Consider the following 8,536-nt stretch of genomic DNA (forward strand, 5'->3'; position numbering starts at 1 on the left):
TAGGCAATGAACACGATTTTGGCAAAATATTTTTTTCAAAATTTTTTGACTCACCGGGTAAAATCGAATTTACTTGGGAAAAATGTTCTAGCAGGGGCCCTCCCATACAAATTTTTTTCTTCTCAAAAATGATTTTCGTTTCACTTTTCATACTCAGGGGAGTCTAAAATTGATGTTTTGAGTCACCATGAAAAAAAAATTTTTTTTGACCCTAGCTTGTGTCGCGACCCAAAAATCGACTCACTTGGGAAAAATGTTCTAGCAGGGGCCCTCCCATACAAAAATTTTTTCTTCTCAAAAATGATTTTCGTTTCACTTTTCATACTCAGGGGAGTCTAAAATTGATGTTTTGAGTCACGGTGAAAAAAAAAATTTTTTGACTTGAGCTTGTGTCGGCGACCCAAAATCGACGCACTTGGGAAAAATGTTCTAGCAGGGGCCCTCCCATACAAAAATTTTTTCTTCTCAAAAATGATTTTCGTTTCACTTTTCATACTCAGGGGAGTCTAAAATTGATGTTTTGAGTCACCGAGAAAAAAAAATTTTTTTGACCCGAGCTTGTGTCGGCGACCCAAAAATCGACGCACTTGGGAAAAATGTTCTAGCAGGGGCCCTCCCATACAAAAATTTTTTCTTCTCAAAAATGATTTTCGTTTCACTTTTCATACTCAGGGGAGTCTAAAATTGATGTTTTGAGTCACCGAGAAAAAAAAATTTTTTTGACCCGAGCTTGTGTCGGCGACCCAAAAATCGACGCACTTGGGAAATATGTTCTAGCAGGGGCCCTCCCATACAAAAATTTTTTCTTCTCAAAAATGATTTTCGTTTCACTTTTCATACTCAGGGGAGTCTAAAATTGATGTTTTGAGTCACGGTGAAAAAAAAAATTTTTTGACCCGAGCTTGTGTCGGCGACCCAAAATCGACGCACTTGGGAAAAATGTTCTAGCAGGGGCCCTCCCATACAAATTTTTTTCTTCTCAAAAATGATTTTCGTTTCACTTTTCATACTCAGGGGAGTCTAAAATTGATGTTTTGAGTCACCATGAAAAAAAAATTTTTTTTGACCCTAGCTTGTGTCGCGACCCAAAAATCGACTCACTTGGGAAAAATGTTCTAGCAGGGGCCCTCCCATACAAAAATTTTTTCTTCTCAAAAATGATTTTCGTTTCACTTTTCATACTCAGGGGAGTCTAAAATTGATGTTTTGAGTCACGGTGAAAAAAAAAATTTTTTGACCCGAGCTTGTGTCGGCGACCCAAAATCGACGCACTTGGGAAAAATGTTCTAGCAGGGGCCCTCCCATACAAAAATTTTTTCTTCTCAAAAATGATTTTCGTTTCACTTTTCATACTCAGGGGAGTCTAAAATTGATGTTTTGAGTCACCGTGAAAAAAAAATTTTTTTGACCCGAGCTTGTGTCGGCGACCCAAAATCGACGCACTTGGGAAAAATGTTCTAGCAGGGGCCCTCCCATACAAAAATTTTTTCTTCTCAAAAATGATTTTCGTTTCACTTTTCATACTCAGGGGAGTCTAAAATTGATGTTTTGAGTCACCGAGAAAAAAAAATTTTTTTGACCCGAGCTTGTGTCGGCGACCCAAAAATCGACGCACTTGGGAAAAATGTTCTAGCAGGGGCCCTCCCATACAAAAATTTTTTCTTCTCAAAAATGATTTTCGTTTCACTTTTCATACTCAGGGGAGTCTAAAATTGATGTTTTGAGTCACCGAGAAAAAAAAATTTTTTTGACCCGAGCTTGTGTCGGCGACCCAAAATCGACGCACTTGGGAAAAATGTTCTAGCAGGGGCCCTCCCATACAAAAATTTTTTCTTCTCAAAAATGATTTTCGTTTCACTTTTCATACTCAGGGGAGTCTAAAATTGATGTTTTGAGTCACCGAGAAAAAAAAATTTTTTTGACCCGAGCTTGTGTCGGCGACCCAAAATCGACGCACTTGGGAAAAATGTTCTAGCAGGGGCCCTCCCATACAAAAATTTTTTCTTCTCAAAAATGATTTTCGTTTCACTTTTCATACTCAGGGGAGTCTAAAATTGATGTTTTGAGTCACCGAGAAAAAAAAATTTTTTTGACCCGAGCTTGTGTCGGCGACCCAAAATCGACGCACTTGGGAAAAATGTTCTAGCAGGGGCCCTCCCATACAAAAATTTTTTCTTCTCAAAAATGATTTTCGTTTCACTTTTCATACTCAGGGGAGTCTAAAATTGATGTTTTGAGTCACCGAGAAAAAAAAATTTTTTTGACCCGAGCTTGTGTCGGCGACCCAAAATCGACGCACTTGGGAAAAATGTTCTAGCAGGGGCCCTCCCATACAAAAATTTTTTCTTCTCAAAAATGATTTTCGTTTCACTTTTCATACTCAGGGGAGTCTAAAATTGATGTTTTGAGTCACCGAGAAAAAAAAATTTTTTTGACCCGAGCTTGTGTCGGCGACCCAAAATCGACGCACTTGGGAAAAATGTTCTAGCAGGGGCCCTCCCATACAAAAATTTTTTCTTCTCAAAAATGATTTTCGTTTCACTTTTCATACTCAGGGGAGTCTAAAATTGATGTTTTGAGTCACCGAGAAAAAAAAATTTTTTTGACCCGAGCTTGTGTCGGCGACCCAAAATCGACGCACTTGGGAAAAATGTTCTAGCAGGGGCCCTCCCATACAAAAATTTTTTCTTCTCAAAAATGATTTTCGTTTCACTTTTCATACTCAGGGGAGTCTAAAATTGATGTTTTGAGTCACCGAGAAAAAAAAATTTTTTTGACCCGAGCTTGTGTCGGCGACCCAAAATCGACGCACTTGGGAAAAATGTTCTAGCAGGGGCCCTCCCATACAAAAATTTTTTCTTCTCAAAAATGATTTTCGTTTCACTTTTCATACTCAGGGGAGTCTAAAATTGATGTTTTGAGTCACCGAGAAAAAAAAATTTTTTTGACCCGAGCTTGTGTCGGCGACCCAAAATCGACGCACTTGGGAAAAATGTTCTAGCAGGGGCCCTCCCATACAAAAATTTTTTTTTTGACTCACCGGGTAAAATGGTCGCACTTGGTAAAAATGTTCTAGCAGGGGCCCTCCCATACAAAAAATTTTTATTTCTCAAATCGATCCGTGGTTTCACTTTTCATACTCTAGGGCCCATTTGCTTCAACTTTGGAAAAAATTTTCGATGATGAAAAATTTTCACCTTCGACGTCCATCGACCACTCGACCCGAACTTGGTACTTTTGTATGGAGGTACCCGAGTGGTGACTTTTTCATACAAAAATTTTTATTTCTCAAATCGATCCGTGGTTTCACTTTTCATACTCTAGGGCCCATTTGCTTCAACTTTGGAAAAAATTTTCGATGATGAAAAATTTTCACCTTCGACGTCCATCGACCACTCGACCCGAACTTGGTACTTTTGTATGGAGGTACCCGAGTGGTGACTTTTTCATACAAAAATTTTTATTTCTCAAATCGATCCGTGGTTTCACTTTTCATACTCTAGGGCCCATTTGCTTCAACTTTGGAAAAAATTTTCGATGATGAAAAATTTTCACCTTCGACGTCCATCGACCACTCGACCCGAACTTGGTACTTTTGTATGGAGGTACCCGAGTGGTGACTTTTTCATACAAAAATTTTTATTTCTCAAATCGATCCGTGGTTTCACTTTTCATACTCTAGGGCCCATTTGCTTCAACTTTGGAAAAAATTTTCGATGATGAAAAATTTTCACCTTCGACGTCCATCGACCACTCGACCCGAACTTGGTACTTTTGTATGGAGGTACCCGAGTGGTGACTTTTTCATACAAAAATTTTTATTTCTCAAATCGATCCGTGGTTTCACTTTTCATACTCTAGGGCCCATTTGCTTCAACTTTGGAAAAAATTTTCGATGATGAAAAATTTTCACCTTCGACGTCCATCGACCACTCGACCCGAACTTGGTACTTTTGTATGGAGATACCCAAGTGGTGACTTTTTCATACAAAAATTTTTTTGCGAATACGTGTTCGTTCGCGATCATTTAGGCCATGAACCGCAAGTCCGCTGCGATAGAAATAGTGCATTGTAGTTACTCGACGAGAAAAAAAATCGGGACTTAGAAAAATTTTTGAAAGTCAAATCGTATTGACTTCCAACAACACCTGATAATAAACACACATTGCCTGTTGCACCACAGTTCGCATTTGACTTAACAAATCGCCTGTTGGTACGCACATCACCATCGACTTTACCAATCGCGTTTCGCACCGCTAATCCCACTTGGCGTGGAGCCACGCACATAATGTTGCGAGGAGAGTATTAATCGGGACTTAGCGTTTTAAGCTCGCGAACACTCCACTATGGGAGTGCACGCAAGCACCAACTGTACACACACAACACAACAATCACTCTCGCGAACACTCCATTCCCAAAGTGAACGCGAGCACCAGCAAGCATGGGTCGCCTGAGAGGATCGATGCGAACGCATCTCTACAACTCGCAGCTCCCAGCCTGTAGTCCCGTCGTTTGCGGGCGGTCGAAGGTGTCGAAACTAGTTGTATCCACGGTCGACGGAAACACAGCCACCAGGGTTCCCTGTGGTAAGGTACTTCCACGTGCAGCGTGCTCCCGCCCGTTGCGGCTCAGTCTAGTGCTATAGCGGGGATGAGACGTCAGTGTGCGCGGGGCAGCACCGACGGATCTCGGAGGGTTGTTAAGCCCGCTAGCTTCCGATCACCTAATGGGTTTGAGAAGCGCTATCAGCTCGGATTGGATACGACCTTAGAGGCGTTCAGGCATAATCCAGCGGACGTAGCGTCATACCAAAGTCCGGTCGAACTAGTATTGAGCCAGTGGTCCGTACCTGTGGTTCCTCTCGTACTGCACAGGAATTCCGTTAAGATAGCGGCAAACAGCACACACCAGTAGGGTAAAACTAACCTGTCTCACGACGGTCTAAACCCAGCTCACGTTCCCTTGAAAGGGTGAACAATCCTACGCTTGGTGAATTTTGCTTCACAATGATAGGAAGAGCCGACATCGAAGGATCAAAAAGCCACGTCGCTATGAACGCTTGGCGGCCACAAGCCAGTTATCCCTGTGTGTGACATTCGAGCAGTCGAGCTGTTCGGACGTGGTGTATTTTGCTCCTGAGTGAGTTAAAAATTGTGGCGTTAAATTACCTCGGAAAGTCTCGAATTTGTTCATAAGCAGTCTATAAGAGGGTGTTTAGAGTGACTTTAGTGAAAACCGGACGAAAATCGGTGCATTAGTGGGCCAAAAAAGTGAAAAACATTGCCCCATACATTTTGTATGGGGAACAATTTTGGCAATAAAACCGTGCTAAATTGGTGAAAATCAACGCGGTTTGCGTTTAAAACGCATAAATAGACGCCAGTGAAGTGTTTTTTACTTATAAACAGTGTTTGCCGGCGACATTTAGCGTAAAATACGGAGTGGCAAATTTGTGCAAACATTTGGAACAACAACAACAACAATAGTGTGTGCGTGTTGTGAGTTTGCGCAAAAATCCGGTCCAATCGGGCCGGATGAGGTGGCAAATGATAGATTCTGTGTCCCCGATCGGCCAATAGCCGAAAACCGGAAGAAAATCGGTGCAGAATTGGGAAAAAACAGTGACGGCAAAAACGCGCATGGTGCTACCGCTGCGGCACGTGTTCTGGAAGTGACTGTTGTATATACAAAAACGTTAATAACTTCGCGAGTTTTGGTCCGATTTTGCTGCGGTTTGCACTGTTGTGCTAGTTTTAGTGCATTTAATACGATCCGTGCATAAAAATAGTGAAAATCGCGAAAATAATTTTTGACATTTTTGTGACAACCCGGGACGACCCAACAGACATAAATTGATAGGCGAGCAGTCTCCAACAGACAATTTTTCAAATTGACGGTTTCTGCTCGAAAACTGCTCGAAACCAAAAAGGACGCAGAAAATTCTGGGAAGCTGTGGGGGGTCATCGGCAGCTCGAATCTGCTCGATTCGGACAGTTTTTATCGAGCTCGAAACTGCTCGAATTCCCGATTTTTGCGGGAAATTGCCGGGAAAAATCTGGGAACGACTGCAAAAATTCGGAAAGGCGTTTGCAAGCAGGGAAACACCCCCCCCTGACCACTAAGACCTGCTTGGGTCTCTAAAATGGCGACAACTCGTACATCGCGTCCTCGGTCGGAATCGACAGAGGAAAGGCCGGGGCGATCCCTTTCGGCGGTAGAGCCGAAGGTCATTCTCACCAGAGCCTCGGCGTTGGCCTCAAAGTCGGTGAACCCGGACATGGTCGAACTGCGAAAGGTGCTCGGGGAAATGTCCCTCGCCAACGAGCAGCTTCGGGCCATGGTGAAAGAGCTGCAGCAAGAGCTGGTGATGCTGCGACAGCGTACCGTGGCCAACGAAGATATGGCCCGGGAGGAGCGGAAGCTGGCCCGCGAAGAATTTAAGCTGGCGCAAGAGAAATTCCACCAGGAGCTGCAGTGGAATAAGGACCAGGCCCGCCAGTGGTATGAAGAGACGCAGCGTCTCAGAGGCGAGCTGGCAAAGGAGACTGCGTGCCACCAGGAGTTGCTGGCACAGATGCTTGGTTGCGGCGGTAACCAAGCTCTGCAACCGCAGCAGCAGGCGCAGCCAGCTGTTGCGCAGCAGCAGCCTCAGAGGCAGCAGAAACAGCAACAGCAACGGCCTCCGTCGAAGCAGGCGACATCGCAGAGCTCCCTGCAGCAACGGCAACAGCAGCAACAACAACAGCAGCAGCAGCGGATGACGTATGCTAACGTGGCGGCCGAGACATCCGGCACGCAGGCTTCCCAGGGCGGTTCTTGGACAGTGGTGGGGCCTCGTAAAGCACCGCAGAAGTCGCAGCAGCAACAACAACAGCAGCAGCTGGCCAAGCCGCGACCACAATCTGCGGCGGCGAAGCATTCGGCGAAGAAGAAGCTGGACGCCATCGAGGTTGCCCCAGGCGAGGGTCAGTCTTGGACCGACGCGTATCAGCTGATACGCAGCGCTCCGTCGTTGGCCGAAGACCAGGCCAAGCTTGGAGTGGGACGACGAACGACGCGGGACCGGCTGGTCATGAACTTGGAGGACGGCGCCAATGCTGAAGCAATCCTGCAACGAGTGCAGGAGGTCTTTGCACAGTCTGCAGCTCCGGCCACCATCCGCCTGGTGACAGAAACGGTGGAGGTCCGCCTTGATGAGGTGGACCCTTTAGCGGTGGCATTGGATGTGGCGAAGGCGGTGACGACCACCAGTTCGGAGTCGGTGAGCGAATCCGCTGTGCACCTAGTGAAGGCGTGGAACGGTACGCAGACGGCGTACGTTCGGATGACACTCAAGGCGGCGGAGTTGATGCACCAACAGCTAGTACGAGTGCTGCACACCTCATGCTTGGCGACGAAACTGACACCCCTGACGCGGGGCCAGCTACGGTGCTTCAAATGCCTGGAGCACGGACACCTGCGGCACCAGTGCAAGAGCGCGACGGATCGATCGACGCACTGCATCCGCTGCGGCCAACCGGGCCACCTGGCCCGAGCCTGCACAGCGGAGGTGTGTTGTGCGGTCTGCAAGGGCCCTCACCGAGTAGGACACCCGTCCTGCACCCGGAAGGTCTGAAGGTTTTGCAGATCAACCTTGGGCGCAGCCGTGCAGCGCAGGACATCATGCTGCAGACGGCTAGGGAGATCGGAGCGCAGGTGGTGATAGCGTGTGAGCTGTACAAACCACCTAGAGACAGCGTGCGGTGGGCGGTCGACGAGGCTCAGAGCGTAGCGGTAGTGGCGACTGGCGGCTACCCCATCCAACGACTGGGGAGTTCATCGGTGCCTGGGCTGGTAGTTGCCACCATAGCCGGGATAACGTTTGCCAGCTGCTATGTGTCCCCCAACATCGGACAAGCGGATCTCGGCGACTACCTGGAAGCGGTTGAGCTCACGCTCACGGGACAGGATCCCATGGTTCTGGCTGGGGACTTTAACGCCTGGAACCAGGAGTGGGGCAGTTCAAGAACCACGGCGAAGGGTGAGGACTTGCTGAGTGTTGTTGAGCACCTCGGACTTCGGACGCTCAACCGAGGGAACACACCCACTTTCAAGGGCAACGGTGTTGCACGGGAAAGCGTCATCGATGTGAGCTTCTCGAGTCCCTGCGTAGCGGAGCCAGGCAGTTGGAGTGTGAGTAGCAGATACTCCGGTAGCGACCACAGCTACGTGCTGTTCAGCGCTAAACTGCCTTCGACCAGCGGCCGACGTGCACATCAGCATCGGCCACACTGCAACGGGCACGGCGGTACAGCAGGCATGACGCGGCACGCGGGAACACGCTACAAAACAAGCCAATTCAATCAGGCTTGTTTTAAGCTGGCGCTTGGGATCGGTCGTTTCGACGATGTAAGCACACCTGAGGGCCTGATCAGGGGGCTCACAGAAGCGTGCGACGCAACGATGGAGAGGATCCACAAGACGAATTTCCGGCAGGCTCCGACGCTATACTGGTGGAACCCGGAAATCGCGAGGGCGCGAGATGCGTGCGAAGCTG

The sequence above is a fragment of the Anopheles moucheti genome (assembly GCF_943734755.1).
Source record: "Anopheles moucheti chromosome X unlocalized genomic scaffold, idAnoMoucSN_F20_07 X_unloc_2, whole genome shotgun sequence".
NCBI classification, from domain to species: domain Eukaryota; kingdom Metazoa; phylum Arthropoda; class Insecta; order Diptera; family Culicidae; genus Anopheles; species Anopheles moucheti.